This window comes from Hyla sarda, unplaced genomic scaffold (genome assembly GCF_029499605.1).
Source record: "Hyla sarda isolate aHylSar1 unplaced genomic scaffold, aHylSar1.hap1 scaffold_497, whole genome shotgun sequence".
Taxonomy (NCBI): domain Eukaryota; kingdom Metazoa; phylum Chordata; class Amphibia; order Anura; family Hylidae; genus Hyla; species Hyla sarda.
Genome location: NW_026610508.1, coordinates 133,142 through 150,064, shown reverse-complemented (window position 1 = coordinate 150,064; position 16,923 = coordinate 133,142). Strand labels below are relative to the sequence as shown.

General features: G+C 46.5%; 8 non-coding genes across 8 annotated transcripts; all 8 read right to left on the bottom strand.

Moving 5' to 3' along the window:
* Window positions 1–296: 296 nt before the first annotated feature.
* On the bottom strand, window positions 297–487 carry LOC130337556 (U2 spliceosomal RNA). The gene has a single exon (XR_008878417.1). It is a non-coding gene; the product is annotated as a U2 spliceosomal RNA (small nuclear RNA).
* Window positions 488–2,580: 2,093 nt separating this feature from the next.
* On the bottom strand, window positions 2,581–2,771 carry LOC130337555 (U2 spliceosomal RNA). Its single transcript, XR_008878416.1, has one exon. It is a non-coding gene; the product is annotated as a U2 spliceosomal RNA (small nuclear RNA).
* A 2,079-nt stretch (window positions 2,772–4,850) lies between these two features.
* Window positions 4,851–5,041, bottom strand: LOC130337483 (U2 spliceosomal RNA). Its single transcript, XR_008878359.1, has one exon. It is a non-coding gene; the product is annotated as a U2 spliceosomal RNA (small nuclear RNA).
* A 2,090-nt stretch (window positions 5,042–7,131) lies between these two features.
* LOC130337554 (U2 spliceosomal RNA) lies at window positions 7,132–7,322 on the bottom strand. The gene has a single exon (XR_008878415.1). It is a non-coding gene; the product is annotated as a U2 spliceosomal RNA (small nuclear RNA).
* A 2,092-nt stretch (window positions 7,323–9,414) lies between these two features.
* Window positions 9,415–9,605, bottom strand: LOC130337553 (U2 spliceosomal RNA). Its single transcript, XR_008878414.1, has one exon. It is a non-coding gene; the product is annotated as a U2 spliceosomal RNA (small nuclear RNA).
* A 2,090-nt stretch (window positions 9,606–11,695) lies between these two features.
* LOC130337552 (U2 spliceosomal RNA) lies at window positions 11,696–11,886 on the bottom strand. The gene has a single exon (XR_008878413.1). It is a non-coding gene; the product is annotated as a U2 spliceosomal RNA (small nuclear RNA).
* Window positions 11,887–13,972: 2,086 nt separating this feature from the next.
* Window positions 13,973–14,163, bottom strand: LOC130337551 (U2 spliceosomal RNA). Its single transcript, XR_008878411.1, has one exon. It is a non-coding gene; the product is annotated as a U2 spliceosomal RNA (small nuclear RNA).
* A 2,086-nt stretch (window positions 14,164–16,249) lies between these two features.
* On the bottom strand, window positions 16,250–16,440 carry LOC130337457 (U2 spliceosomal RNA). The gene has a single exon (XR_008878335.1). It is a non-coding gene; the product is annotated as a U2 spliceosomal RNA (small nuclear RNA).
* Window positions 16,441–16,923: the final 483 nt, after the last annotated feature.

The window sequence follows — 16,923 nt, the reverse complement described above, 5'->3', positions numbered from 1 at the left end:
GCACCCACCCGCTATCAAGGCAGCTGCCTATCATGTCATGCCCTACCTGCACAGGTGTGCTGGCTACTCAAATGATCCAATTAAGGAGGCCATTTAGTCAGCAGCAGCAGAAGTCCTGTGCCTGGACGCTCCAACAGCGGCCAGACACAAGCAGAAGCAGAAGCAGCAGAAGCAGCAGCAGCACAACCTTTTGTTTTTTGGCTGCAGCAGCAGCAAGGCCCACAGGGCTGGCTAGCTGGCTAGCCAGCAAGCAGGTAGCAATGAAAGTAGGAATCTTTCTTTTTAACCCTGTAAGGGGGTGGTGCACTGTACCCGAAGATACTGCCATATCGGGTCAATGCATAGGGCGACGGAAGCAAGCTTCGAAATCGGCCCCCGTTCTCAAAAATCCATTTAATATATGGTCCCCAGATAGGGGACGTATCAGATATTAAACTGATAAGAACAGATACTACACTTGATCTTAGCCAAAAGGCCGAGAAGCGATAACCGTGAAAGGGGCGGGCCCAACAAGGTGCCCTTCATGGGCACTATCACTGCTTGCTGTCAGGGAGGCTGCCAGACAATTTTCCATGCACACTCTGGGCTGGGGGGCAGTCAACCACCAGTACACACAGCAGAACCTAAACCCATACCATTATTGCTAAGCAGCAAGACAGGGGCCCATTGCACTCCCACGGGGCCTTTTTAAATGCAATCCATAACCCGGATTTGCCAGGAACCCTTCTTACTCCTCCTACTTGCATGTGACACTGGGCTTAGGATCTGCATAGGAAACACACACACAAGCACACACCTACCTTTGTTGCCTGCAGATGCCTCCTTGGCTGTCCCCAAACGGTATCAAACCAACACCCACGGGAAGCTGTAAGCATAGAGGACATGCCTGCACCCCATTGGACTTACCTGTGTGGGTTAAACCCGGGTTATTTGACAACCTATGGCGGTGATGGTTCTGCTCAGGCAGAGCAGTGCTGATGCTCCTCATAAAGCTGTCGCTGCTGTGAAGGTTCTAGGTGACATCACAAATCCCTATGGTTACATACACAACAAAGCTGGGTTGTTGTTGTTTACACTCTGCAAGGCCTGTGGAAGTGAGTGACATCATAGCACTGTAGTTCTGAGGGTTCTAGATGGATGCAACAATCTCCTGTTGCTTCTATGAAGGCCATAATAGACGACATCACCACACAGCTCCATAGTCACATACACAGCAAAGGAGAGATGTTGTTTACACCTAGTGATGTCAGTGGTATTGAGTGACATCACAGCACAGTGCTAAGGCTCCTGGGCCTGGACACAGCAGCGGCTGCAATATCTCAACGGAGAATACGTTTATATATATGTGTGTGTGTGCGCGTATATATATATATATATATATATATATATATATATATATATATATTTCTCCGCCGAAATCACTTTTAAACCCATTTCCACCTTTTTTTCCCTTCTCTTCCTCTTACTTTTTTTTCACGTTTTTTTACGTTTTTCTCCTTTTCGCCTCTTTTCTGGGCGTATTATTCTTCTTTTTCTTCTTTTTTTTCGTCTAATGCATACCCCATCAGTGCAGCAATGCTTATTCAATACCGCCAGCAGATGGAGACACTGGGGGATAATTTTCTAAGGATTTATACTGATTTTTCCTGTCTGAATTTGTCGCACAGAAAGTTGCAGGCCAAATATGTGTGACATTTCTGCGACTTTAGCTTCTAGAGCATTTTTACAACATTATACATAGGTGCTGAATACATAAAAAGCGACTGTTCAGCGACAGACAAGTCGCATCGGCTGAAAGTAGGCCAGAATGTCAGTCCATATTGGAGCAGGTTTAGATACAGTCTAAAGTATAGATCTCAAAGTCTGTGCACAGAATTTAGCAAGGGCCTCGCACCTTCTGATGCATCAGGTAGGTGCACAATAGCATAGCCTAACCCTCTGTACTTTGGTCTATATTGATGCGGGACATAGACAGCCAGCTGATGACCAATCCATTAGTGCAATGGATGGCTGGAAGCATTTGTCTTTGCCTTTGCAATACCACAGAAGCAATGCATGGTCAATGTACAGCAATGACACACCTGTGTGAACAGCCAGGAGACCCCCCCCCCCCCCCCATGTTATGTTACATAGTTACATAGTTAGTACGGTCGAAAAAAGACATATGTCCATCAAGTTCAACCAGGGAATTAAGGGGTAGGGGTGTGGCGCGATATTGGGGAAGGGATGAGATTTTATATTTCTTCATAAGCATTAATCTTATTTTGTCAATTAGGAACATTCAGCACCCACCCGCTATCAAGGCAGCTGCCTATCATGTCATGCCCTACCTGCACAGGTGTGCTGGCTACTCAAATGATCCAATTAAGGAGGCCATTTAGTCAGCAGCAGCAGAAGTCCTGTGCCTGGACGCTCCAACAGCGGCCAGACACAAGCAGAAGCAGAAGCAGCAGAAGCAGCAGCAGCACCACCTTTTGTTTTTTGGCTGCAGCAGCAGCAAGGCCCACAGGGCTGGCTAGCTGGCTAGCCAGCAAGCAGGTAGCAATGAAAGTAGGAATCTTTCTTTTTAACCCTGTAAGGGGGTGGTGCACTGTACCCGAAGATACTGCCATATCGGGTCAATGCATAGGGCGACGGAAGCAAGCTTCGAAATCGGCCCCCGTTCTCAAAAATCCATTTAATATATGGTCCCCAGATAGGGGACGTATCAGATATTAAACTGATAAGAACAGATACTACACTTGATCTTAGCCAAAAGGCCGAGAAGCGATAACCGTGAAAGGGGCGGGCCCAACAAGGTGCCCTTCATGGGCACTATCACTGCTTGCTGTCAGGGAGGCTGCCAGACAATTTTCCATGCACACTCTGGGCTGGGGGGCAGTCAACCACCAGTACACACAGCAGAACCTAAACCCATACCATTATTGCTAAGCAGCAAGACAGGGGCCCATTGCACTCCCACGGGGCCTTTTTAAATGCAATCCATAACCCGGATTTGCCAGGAACCCTTCTTACTCCTCCTACTTGCATGTGACACTGGGCTTAGGATCTGCATAGGAAACACACACACAAGCACACACCTACCTTTGTTGCCTGCAGATGCCTCCTTGGCTGTCCCCAAACGGTATCAAACCAACACCCACGGGAAGCTGTAAGCATAGAGGACATGCCTGCACCCCATTGGACTTACCTGTGTGGGTTAAACCCGGGTTATTTGACAACCTATGGCGGTGATGGTTCTGCTCAGGCAGAGCAGTGCTGATGCTCCTCATAAAGCTGTCGCTGCTGTGAAGGTTCTAGGTGACATCACAAATCCCTATGGTTACATACACAACAAAGCTGGGTTGTTGTTGTTTACACTCTGCAAGGCCTGTGGAAGTGAGTGACATCATAGCACTGTAGTTCTGAGGGTTCTAGATGGATGCAACAATCTCCTGTTGCTTCTATGAAGGCCATAATAGACGACATCACCAAACAGCTCCATAGTCACATACACAGCAAAGGAGAGATGTTGTTTACACCTAGTGATGTCAGTGGTATTGAGTGACATCACAGCACAGTGCTAAGGCTCCTGGGCCTGGACACAGCAGCGGCTGCAATATCTCAACGGAGAATACGTTTATATATATGTGTGTGTGTGCGCGTATATATATATATATATATATATATATATATATATTTCTCCGCCAAAATCACTTTTAAACCCATTTCCACCTTTTTTTCCCTTCTCTTCCTCTTACTTTTTTTTCAAGTTTTTTTACGTTTTTCTCCTTTTCGCCTCTTTTCTGGGCGTATTATTCTTCTTTTTCTTCTTTTTTTTCGTCTAATGCATACCCCATCAGTGCAGCAATGCTTATTCAATACCGCCAGCAGATGGAGACACTGGGGGATAATTTTCTAAGGATTTATACTGATTTTTCCTGTCTGAATTTGTCGCACAGAAAGTTGCAGGCCAAATATGTGTGACATTTCTGCGACTTTAGCTTCTAGAGCATTTTTACAACATTATACATAGGTGCTGAATACATAAAAAGCGACTGTTCAGCGACAGACAAGTCGCATCGGCTGAAAGTAGGCCAGAATGTCAGTCCATGTTGGAGCAGGTTTAGATACAGTCTAAAGTATAGATCTCAAAGTCTGTGCACAGAATTTAGCAAGGGCCTCGCACCTTCTGATGCATCAGGTAGGTGCACAATAGCATAGCCTAACCCTCTGTACTTTGGTCTATATTGATGCGGGACATAGACAGCCAGCTGATGACCAATCCATTAGTGCAATGGATGGCTGGAAGCATTTGTCTTTGCCTTTGCAATACCACAGAAGCAATGCATGGTCAATGTACAGCAATGACACACCTGTGTGAACAGCCAGGAGACCCCCCCCCCCCATGTTATGTTACATAGTTACATAGTTAGTACGGTCGAAAAAAGACATATGTCCATCAAGTTCAACCAGGGAATTAAGGGGTAGGGGTGTGGCGCGATATTGGGGAAGCGATGAGATTTTATATTTCTTCATAAGCATTAATCTTATTTTGTCAATTAGGAACATTCAGCACCCACCCGCTATCAAGGCAGCTGCCTATCATGTCATGCCCTACCTGCACAGGTGTGCTGGCTACTCAAATGATCCAATTAAGGAGGCCATTTAGTCAGCAGCAGCAGAAGTCCTGTGCCTGGACGCTCCAACAGCGGCCAGACACAAGCAGAAGCAGAAGCAGCAGAAGCAGCAGCAGCACCACCTTTTGTTTTTTGGCTGCAGCAGCAGCAAGGCCCACAGGGCTGGCTAGCTGGCTAGCCAGCAAGCAGGTAGCAATGAAAGTAGGAATCTTTCTTTTTAACCCTGTAAGGGGGTGGTGCACTGTACCCGAAGATACTGTCATATCGGGTCAATGCATAGGGCGACGGAAGCAAGCTTCGAAATCGGCCCCCGTTCTCAAAAATCCATTTAATATATGGTCCCCAGATAGGGGACGTATCAGATATTAAACTGATAAGAACAGATACTACACTTGATCTTAGCCAAAAGGCCGAGAAGCGATAACCGTGAAAGGGGCGGGCCCAACAAGGTGCCCTTCATGGGCACTATCACTGCTTGCTGTCAGGGAGGCTGCCAGACAATTTTCCATGCACACTCTGGGCTGGGGGGCAGTCAACCACCAGTACACACAGCAGAACCTAAACCCATACCATTATTGCTAAGCAGCAAGACAGGGGCCCATTGCACTCCCACGGGGCCTTTTTAAATGCAATCCATAACCCGGATTTGCCAGGAACCCTTCTTACTCCTCCTACTTGCATGTGACACTGGGCTTAGGATCTGCATAGGAAACACACACACAAGCACACACCTACCTTTGTTGCCTGCAGATGCCTCCTTGGCTGTCCCCAAACGGTATCAAACCAACACCCACGGGAAGCTGTAAGCATAGAGGACATGCCTGCACCCCATTGGACTTACCTGTGTGGGTTAAACCCGGGTTATTTGACAACCTATGGCGGTGATGGTTCTGCTCAGGCAGAGCAGTGCTGATGCTCCTCATAAAGCTGTCGCTGCTGTGAAGGTTCTAGGTGACATCACAAATCCCTATGGTTACATACACAACAAAGCTGGGTTGTTGTTGTTTACACTCTGCAAGGCCTGTGGAAGTGAGTGACATCATAGCACTGTAGTTCTGAGGGTTCTAGATGGATGCAACAATCTCCTGTTGCTTCTATGAAGGCCATAATAGACGACATCACCAAACAGCTCCATAGTCACATACACAGCAAAGGAGAGATGTTGTTTACACCTAGTGATGTCAGTGGTATTGAGTGACATCACAGCACAGTGCTAAGGCTCCTGGGCCTGGACACAGCAGCGGCTGCAATATCTCAACGGAGAATACGTTTATATATATGTGTGTGTGTGCGCGTATATATATATATATATATATATATATATATATATATATATATATTTCTCCGCCGAAATCACTTTTAAACCCATTTCCACCTTTTTTTCCCTTCTCTTCCTCTTACTTTTTTTTCAAGTTTTTTTACGTTTTTCTCCTTTTCGCCTCTTTTCTGGGCGTATTATTCTTCTTTTTCTTCTTTTTTTTCGTCTAATGCATACCCCATCAGTGCAGCAATGCTTATTCAATACCGCCAGCAGATGGAGACACTGGGGGATAATTTTCTAAGGATTTATACTGATTTTTCCTGTCTGAATTTGTCGCACAGAAAGTTGCAGGCCAAATATGTGTGACATTTCTGCGACTTTAGCTTCTAGAGCATTTTTACAACATTATACATAGGTGCTGAATACATAAAAAGCGACTGTTCAGCGACAGACAAGTCGCATCGGCTGAAAGTAGGCCAGAATGTCAGTCCATGTTGGAGCAGGTTTAGATACAGTCTAAAGTATAGATCTCAAAGTCTGTGCACAGAATTTAGCAAGGGCCTCGCACCTTCTGATGCATCAGGTAGGTGCACAATAGCATAGCCTAACCCTCTGTACTTTGGTCTATATTGATGCGGGACATAGACAGCCAGCTGATGACCAATCCATTAGTGCAATGGATGGCTGGAAGCATTTGTCTTTGCCTTTGCAATACCACAGAAGCAATGCATGGTCAATGTACAGCAATGACACACCTGTGTGAACAGCCAGGAGACCCCCCCCCCCCCATGTTATGTTACATAGTTACATAGTTAGTACGGTCGAAAAAAGACATATGTCCATCAAGTTCAACCAGGGAATTAAGGGGTAGGGGTGTGGCGCGATATTGGGGAAGGGATGAGATTTTATATTTCTTCATAAGCATTAATCTTATTTTGTCAATTAGGAACATTCAGCACCCACCCGCTATCAAGGCAGCTGCCTATCATGTCATGCCCTACCTGCACAGGTGTGCTGGCTACTCAAATGATCCAATTAAGGAGGCCATTTAGTCAGCAGCAGCAGAAGTCCTGTGCCTGGACGCTCCAACAGCGGCCAGACACAAGCAGAAGCAGAAGCAGCAGAAGCAGCAGCAGCACCACCTTTTGTTTTTTGGCTGCAGCAGCAGCAAGGCCCACAGGGCTGGCTAGCTGGCTAGCCAGCAAGCAGGTAGCAATGAAAGTAGGAATCTTTCTTTTTAACCCTGTAAGGGGGTGGTGCACTGTACCCGAAGATACTGCCATATCGGGTCAATGCATAGGGCGACGGAAGCAAGCTTCGAAATCGGCCCCCGTTCTCAAAAATCCATTTAATATATGGTCCCCAGATAGGGGACGTATCAGATATTAAACTGATAAGAACAGATACTACACTTGATCTTAGCCAAAAGGCCGAGAAGCGATAACCGTGAAAGGGGCGGGCCCAACAAGGTGCCCTTCATGGGCACTATCACTGCTTGCTGTCAGGGAGGCTGCCAGACAATTTTCCATGCACACTCTGGGCTGGGGGGCAGTCACCCACCAGTACACACAGCAGAACCTAAACCCATACCATTATTGCTAAGCAGCAAGACAGGGGCCCATTGCACTCCCACGGGGCCTTTTTAAATGCAATCCATAACCCGGATTTGCCAGGAACCCTTCTTACTCCTCCTACTTGCATGTGACACTGGGCTTAGGATCTGCATAGGAAACACACACACAAGCACACACCTACCTTTGTTGCCTGCAGATGCCTCCTTGGCTGTCCCCAAACGGTATCAAACCAACACCCACGGGAAGCTGTAAGCATAGAGGACATGCCTGCACCCCATTGGACTTACCTGTGTGGGTTAAACCCGGGTTATTTGACAACCTATGGCGGTGATGGTTCTGCTCAGGCAGAGCAGTGCTGATGCTCCTCATAAAGCTGTCGCTGCTGTGAAGGTTCTAGGTGACATCACAAATCCCTATGGTTACATACACAACAAAGCTGGGTTGTTGTTGTTTACACTCTGCAAGGCCTGTGGAAGTGAGTGACATCATAGCACTGTAGTTCTGAGGGTTCTAGATGGATGCAACAATCTCCTGTTGCTTCTATGAAGGCCATAATAGACGACATCACCAAACAGCTCCATAGTCACATACACAGCAAAGGAGAGATGTTGTTTACACCTAGTGATGTCAGTGGTATTGAGTGACATCACAGCACAGTGCTAAGGCTCCTGGGCCTGGACACAGCAGCGGCTGCAATATCTCAACGGAGAATACGTTTATATATATGTGTGTGTGTGCGCGTATATATATATATATATATATATATATATATATATATATATATTTCTCCGCCGAAATCACTTTTAAACCCATTTCCACCTTTTTTTCCCTTCTCTTCCTCTTACTTTTTTTTCAAGTTTTTTTACGTTTTTCTCCTTTTCGCCTCTTTTCTGGGCGTATTATTCTTCTTTTTCTTCTTTTTTTTCGTCTAATGCATACCCCATCAGTGCAGCAATGCTTATTCAATACCGCCAGCAGATGGAGACACTGGGGGATAATTTTCTAAGGATTTATACTGATTTTTCCTGTCTGAATTTGTCGCACAGAAAGTTGCAGGCCAAATATGTGTGACATTTCTGCGACTTTAGCTTCTAGAGCATTTTTACAACATTATACATAGGTGCTGAATACATAAAAAGCGACTGTTCAGCGACAGACAAGTCGCATCGGCTGAAAGTAGGCCAGAATGTCAGTCCATGTTGGAGCAGGTTTAGATACAGTCTAAAGTATAGATCTCAAAGTCTGTGCACAGAATTTAGCAAGGGCCTCGCACCTTCTGATGCATCAGGTAGGTGCACAATAGCATAGCCTAACCCTCTGTACTTTGGTCTATATTGATGCGGGACATAGACAGCCAGCTGATGACCAATCCATTAGTGCAATGGATGGCTGGAAGCATTTGTCTTTGCCTTTGCAATACCACAGAAGCAATGCATGGTCAATGTACAGCAATGACACACCTGTGTGAACAGCCAGGAGACCCCCCCCCCCCCCCCCCATGTTATGTTACATAGTTACATAGTTAGTACGGTCGAAAAAAGACATATGTCCATCAAGTTCAACCAGGGAATTAAGGGGTAGGGGTGTGGCGCGATATTGGGGAAGGATGAGATTTTATATTTCTTCATAAGCATTAATCTTATTTTGTCAATTATTAACATTCAGCACCCACCCGCTATCAAGGCAGCTGCCTATCATGTCATGCCCTACCTGCACAGGTGTGCTGGCTACTCAAATGATCCAATTAAGGAGGCCATTTAGTCAGCAGCAGCAGAAGTCCTGTGCCTGGACGCTCCAACAGCGGCCAGACACAAGCAGAAGCAGAAGCAGCAGAAGCAGCAGCAGCACCACCTTTTGTTTTTTGGCTGCAGCAGCAGCAAGGCCCACAGGGCTGGCTAGCTGGCTAGCCAGCAAGCAGGTAGCAATGAAAGTAGGAATCTTTCTTTTTAACCCTGTAAGGGGGTGGTGCACTGTACCCGAAGATACTGCCATATCGGGTCAATGCATAGGGCGACGGAAGCAAGCTTCGAAATCGGCCCCCGTTCTCAAAAATCCATTTAATATATGGTCCCCAGATAGGGGACGTATCAGATATTAAACTGATAAGAACAGATACTACACTTGATCTTAGCCAAAAGGCCGAGAAGCGATAACCGTGAAAGGGGCGGGCCCAACAAGGTGCCCTTCATGGGCACTATCACTGCTTGCTGTCAGGGAGGCTGCCAGACAATTTTCCATGCACACTCTGGGCTGGGGGGCAGTCAACCACCAGTACACACAGCAGAACCTAAACCCATACCATTATTGCTAAGCAGCAAGACAGGGGCCCATTGCACTCCCACGGGGCCTTTTTAAATGCAATCCATAACCCGGATTTGCCAGGAACCCTTCTTACTCCTCCTACTTGCATGTGACACTGGGCTTAGGATCTGCATAGGAAACACACACACAAGCACACACCTACCTTTGTTGCCTGCAGATGCCTCCTTGGCTGTCCCCAAACGGTATCAAACCAACACCCACGGGAAGCTGTAAGCATAGAGGACATGCCTGCACCCCATTGGACTTACCTGTGTGGGTTAAACCCGGGTTATTTGACAACCTATGGCGGTGATGGTTCTGCTCAGGCAGAGCAGTGCTGATGCTCCTCATAAAGCTGTCGCTGCTGTGAAGGTTCTAGGTGACATCACAAATCCCTATGGTTACATACACAACAAAGCTGGGTTGTTGTTGTTTACACTCTGCAAGGCCTGTGGAAGTGAGTGACATCATAGCACTGTAGTTCTGAGGGTTCTAGATGGATGCAACAATCTCCTGTTGCTTCTATGAAGGCCATAATAGACGACATCACCAAACAGCTCCATAGTCACATACACAGCAAAGGAGAGATGTTGTTTACACCTAGTGATGTCAGTGGTATTGAGTGACATCACAGCACAGTGCTAAGGCTCCTGGGCCTGGACACAGCAGCGGCTGCAATATCTCAACGGAGAATACGTTTATATATATGTGTGTGTGTGCGCGTATATATATATATATATATATATATATATATATATATATATATATTTCTCCGCCGAAATCACTTTTAAACCCATTTCCACCTTTTTTTCCCTTCTCTTCCTCTTACTTTTTTTTCACGTTTTTGTACGTTTTTCTCCTTTTCGCCTCTTTTCTGGGCGTATTATTCTTCTTTTTCTTCTTTTTTTTCGTCTAATGCATACCCCATCAGTGCAGCAATGCTTATTCAATACCGCCAGCAGATGGAGACACTGGGGGATAATTTTCTAAGGATTTATACTGATTTTTCCTGTCTGAATTTGTCGCACAGAAAGTTGCAGGCCAAATATGTGTGACATTTCTGCGACTTTAGCTTCTAGAGCATTTTTACAACATTATACATAGGTGCTGAATACATAAAAAGCGACTGTTCAGCGACAGACAAGTCGCATCGGCTGAAAGTAGGCCAGAATGTCAGTCCATGTTGGAGCAGGTTTAGATACAGTCTAAAGTATAGATCTCAAAGTCTGTGCACAGAATTTAGCAAGGGCCTCGCACCTTCTGATGCATCAGGTAGGTGCACAATAGCATAGCCTAACCCTCTGTACTTTGGTCTATATTGATGCGGGACATAGACAGCCAGCTGATGACCAATCCATTAGTGCAATGGATGGCTGGAAGCATTTGTCTTTGCCTTTGCAATACCACAGAAGCAATGCATGGTCAATGTACAGCAATGACACACCTGTGTGAACAGCCAGGAGACCCCCCCCCCCCCCATGTTATGTTACATAGTTACATAGTTAGTACGGTCGAAAAAAGACATATGTCCATCAAGTTCAACCAGGGAATTAAGGGGTAGGGGTGTGGCGCGATATTGGGGAAGGATGAGATTTTATATTTCTTCATAAGCATTAATCTTATTTTGTCAATTAGGAACATTCAGCACCCACCCGCTATCAAGGCAGCTGCCTATCATGTCATGCCCTACCTGCACAGGTGTGCTGGCTACTCAAATGATCCAATTAAGGAGGCCATTTAGTCAGCAGCAGCAGAAGTCCTGTGCCTGGACGCTCCAACAGCGGCCAGACACAAGCAGAAGCAGAAGCAGCAGAAGCAGCAGCAGCACCACCTTTTGTTTTTTGGCTGCAGCAGCAGCAAGGCCCACAGGGCTGGCTAGCTGGCTAGCCAGCAAGCAGGTAGCAATGAAAGTAGGAATCTTTCTTTTTAACCCTGTAAGGGGGTGGTGCACTGTACCCGAAGATACTGCCATATCGGGTCAATGCATAGGGCGACGGAAGCAAGCTTCGAAATCGGCCCCCGTTCTCAAAAATCCATTTAATATATGGTCCCCAGATAGGGGACGTATCAGATATTAAACTGATAAGAACAGATACTACACTTGATCTTAGCCAAAAGGCCGAGAAGCGATAACCGTGAAAGGGGCGGGCCCAACAAGGTGCCCTTCATGGGCACTATCACTGCTTGCTGTCAGGGAGGCTGCCAGACAATTTTCCATGCACACTCTGGGCTGGGGGGCAGTCAACCACCAGTACACACAGCAGAACCTAAACCCATACCATTATTGCTAAGCAGCAAGACAGGGGCCCATTGCACTCCCACGGGGCCTTTTTAAATGCAATCCATAACCCGGATTTGCCAGGAACCCTTCTTACTCCTCCTACTTGCATGTGACACTGGGCTTAGGATCTGCATAGGAAACACACACACAAGCACACACCTACCTTTGTTGCCTGCAGATGCCTCCTTGGCTGTCCCCAAACGGTATCAAACCAACACCCACGGGAAGCTGTAAGCATAGAGGACATGCCTGCACCCCATTGGACTTACCTGTGTGGGTTAAACCCGGGTTATTTGACAACCTATGGCGGTGATGGTTCTGCTCAGGCAGAGCAGTGCTGATGCTCCTCATAAAGCTGTCGCTGTTGTGAAGGTTCTAGGTGACATCACAAATCCCTATGGTTACATACACAACAAAGCTGGGTTGTTGTTGTTTACACTCTGCAAGGCCTGTGGAAGTGAGTGACATCATAGCACTGTAGTTCTGAGGGTTCTAGATGGATGCAACAATCTCCTGTTGCTTCTATGAAGGCCATAATAGACGACATCACCAAACAGCTCCATAGTCACATACACAGCAAAGGAGAGATGTTGTTTACACCTAGTGATGTCAGTGGTATTGAGTGACATCACAGCACAGTGCTAAGGCTCCTGGGCCTGGACACAGCAGCGGCTGCAATATCTCAACGGAGAATACGCTTATATATATGTGTGTGTGTGCGCGTATATATATATATATATATATATATATATATATATATATTTCTCCGCCGAAATCACTTTTAAACCCATTTCCACCTTTTTTTCCCTTCTCTTCCTCTTACTTTTTTTTCACGTTTTTTTACGTTTTTCTCCTTTTCGCCTCTTTTCTGGGCGTATTATTCTTCTTTTTCTTCTTTTTTTTCGTCTAATGCATACCCCATCAGTGCAGCAATGCTTATTCAATACCGCCAGCAGATGGAGACACTGGGGGATAATTTTCTAAGGATTTATACAGATTTTTCCTGTCTGAATTTGTCGCACAGAAAGTTGCAGGCCAAATATGTGTGACATTTCTGCGACTTTAGCTTCTAGAGCATTTTTACAACATTATACATAGGTGCTGAATACATAAAAAGCGACTGTTCAGCGACAGACAAGTCGCATCGGCTGAAAGTAGGCCAGAATGTCAGTCCATGTTGGAGCAGGTTTAGATACAGTCTAAAGTATAGATCTCAAAGTCTGTGCACAGAATTTAGCAAGGGCCTCGCACCTTCTGATGCATCAGGTAGGTGCACAATAGCATAGCCTAACCCTCTGTACTTTGGTCTATATTGATGCGGGACATAGACAGCCAGCTGATGACCAATCCATTAGTGCAATGGATGGCTGGAAGCATTTGTCTTTGCCTTTGCAATACCACAGAAGCAATGCATGGTCAATGTACAGCAATGACACACCTGTGTGAACAGCCAGGAGACCCCCCCCCCCCCCCATGTTATGTTACATAGTTACATAGTTAGTACGGTCGAAAAAAGACATATGTCCATCAAGTTCAACCAGGGAATTAAGGGGTAGGGGTGTGGCGCGATATTGGGGAAGGGATGAGATTTTATATTTCTTCATAAGCATTAATCTTATTTTGTCAATTAGGAACATTCAGCACCCACCCGCTATCAAGGCAGCTGCCTATCATGTCATGCCCTACCTGCACAGGTGTGCTGGCTACTCAAATGATCCAATTAAGGAGGCCGTTTAGTCAGCAGCAGCAGAAGTCCTGTGCCTGGACGCTCCAACAGCGGCCAGACACAAGCAGAAGCAGAAGCAGCAGAAGCAGCAGCAGCACCACCTTTTGTTTTTTGGCTGCAGCAGCAGCAAGGCCCACAGGGCTGGCTAGCTGGCTAGCCAGCAAGCAGGTAGCAATGAAAGTAGGAATCTTTCTTTTTAACCCTGTAAGGGGGTGGTGCACTGTACCCGAAGATACTGCCATATCGGGTCAATGCATAGGGCGACGGAAGCAAGCTTCGAAATCGGCCCCCGTTCTCAAAAATCCATTTAATATATGGTCCCCAGATAGGGGACGTATCAGATATTAAACTGATAAGAACAGATACTACACTTGATCTTAGCCAAAAGGCCGAGAAGCGATAACCGTGAAAGGGGCGGGCCCAACAAGGTGCCCTTCATGGGCACTATCACTGCTTGCTGTCAGGGAGGCTGCCAGACAATTTTCCATGCACACTCTGGGCTGGGGGGCAGTCAACCACCAGTACACACAGCAGAACCTAAACCCATACCATTATTGCTAAGCAGCAAGACAGGGGCCCATTGCACTCCCACGGGGCCTTTTTAAATGCAATCCATAACCCGGATTTGCCAGGAACCCTTCTTACTCCTCCTACTTGCATGTGACACTGGGCTTAGGATCTGCATAGGAAACACACACACAAGCACACACCTACCTTTGTTGCCTGCAGATGCCTCCTTGGCTGTCCCCAAACGGTATCAAACCAACACCCACGGGAAGCTGTAAGCATAGAGGACATGCCTGCACCCCATTGGACTTACCTGTGTGGGTTAAACCCGGGTTATTTGACAACCTATGGCGGTGATGGTTCTGCTCAGGCAGAGCAGTGCTGATGCTCCTCATAAAGCTGTCGCTGCTGTGAAGGTTCTAGGTGACATCACAAATCCCTATGGTTACATACACAACAAAGCTGGGTTGTTGTTGTTTACACTCTGCAAGGCCTGTGGAAGTGAGTGACATCATAGCACTGTAGTTCTGAGGGTTCTAGATGGATGCAACAATCTCCTGTTGCTTCTATGAAGGCCATAATAGACGACATCACCAAACAGCTCCATAGTCACATACACAGCAAAGGAGAGATGTTGTTTACACCTAGTGATGTCAGTGGTATTGAGTGACATCACAGCACAGTGCTAAGGCTCCTGGGCCTGGACACAGCAGCGGCTGCAATATCTCAACGGAGAATACGTTTATATATATGTGTGTGTGTGCGCGTATATATATATATATATATATATATATATATATATATTTCTCCGCCGAAATCACTTTTAAACCCATTTCCACCTTTTTTTCCCTTCTCTTCCTCTTACTTTTTTTTCACGTTTTTTTACGTTTTTCTCCTTTTCGCCTCTTTTCTGGGCGTATTATTCTTCTTTTTCTTCTTTTTTTTCGTCTAATGCATACCCCATCAGTGCAGCAATGCTTATTCAATACCGCCAGCAGAAGGAGACACTGGGGGATAATTTTCTAAGGATTTATACTGATTTTTCCTGTCTGAATTTGTCGCACAGAAAGTTGCAGGCCAAATATGTGTGACATTTCTGCGACTTTAGCTTCTAGAGCATTTTTACAACATTATACATAGGTGCTGAATACATAAAAAGCGACTGTTCAGCGACAGACAAGTCGCATCGGCTGAAAGTAGGCCAGAATGTCAGTCCATGTTGGAGCAGGTTTAGATACAGTCTAAAGTATAGATCTCAAAGTCTGTGCACAGAATTTAGCAAGGGCCTCGCACCTTCTGATGCATCAGGTAGGTGCACAATAGCATAGCCTAACCCTCTGTACTTTGGTCTATATTGATGCGGGACATAGACAGCCAGCTGATGACCAATCCATTAGTGCAATGGATGGCTGGAAGCATTTGTCTTTGCCTTTGCAATACCACAGAAGCAATGCATGGTCAATGTACAGCAATGACACACCTGTGTGAACAGCCAGGAGACCCCCCCCCCCCCCCCCATGTTATGTTACATAGTTACATAGTTAGTACGGTCGAAAAAAGACATATGTCCATCAAGTTCAACCAGGGAATTAAGGGGTAGGGGTGTGGCGCGATATTGGGGAAGGGATGAGATTTTATATTTCTTCATAAGCATTAATCTTATTTTGTCAATTAGGAACATTCAGCACCCACCCGCTATCAAGGCAGCTGCCTATCATGTCATGCCCTACCTGCACAGGTGTGCTGGCTACTCAAATGATCCAATTAAGGAGGCCATTTAGTCAGCAGCAGCAGAAGTCCTGTGCCTGGACGCTCCAACAGCGGCCAGACACAAGCAGAAGCAGAAGCAGCAGAAGCAGCAGCAGCACCACCTTTTGTTTTTTGGCTGCAGCAGCAGCAAGGCCCACAGGGCTGGCTAGCTGGCTAGCCAGCAAGCAGGTAGCAATGAAAGTAGGAATCTTTCTTTTTAACCCTGTAAGGGGGTGGTGCACTGTACCCGAAGATACTGCCATATCGGGTCAATGCATAGGGCGACGGAAGCAAGCTTCAAAATCGGCCCCCGTTCTCAAAAATCCATTTAATATATGGTCCCCAGATAGGGGACGTATCAGATATTAAACTGATAAGAACAGATACTACACTTGATCTTAGCCAAAAGGCCGAGAAGCGATAACCGTGAAAGGGGCGGGCCCAACAAGGTGCCCTTCATGGGCACTATCACTGCTTGCTGTCAGGGAGGCTGCCAGACAATTTTCCATGCACACTCTGGGCTGGGGGGCAGTCAACCACCAGTACACACAGCAGAACCTAAACCCATACCATTATTGCTAAGCAGCAAGACAGGGGCCCATTGCACTCCCACGGGGCCTTTTTAAATGCAATCCATAACCCGGATTTGCCAGGAACCCTTCTTACTCCTCCTACTTGCATGTGACACTGGGCTTAGGATCTGCATAGGAAACACACACACAAGCACACACCTACCTTTGTTGCCTGCAGATGCCTCCTTGGCTGTCCCCAAACGGTATCAAACCAACACCCACGGGAAGCTGTAAGCATAGAGGACATGCCTGCACCCCATTGGACTTACCTGTGTGGGTTAAACCCGGGTTATTTGACAACCTATGGCGGTGATGGTTCTGCTCAGGCAGAGC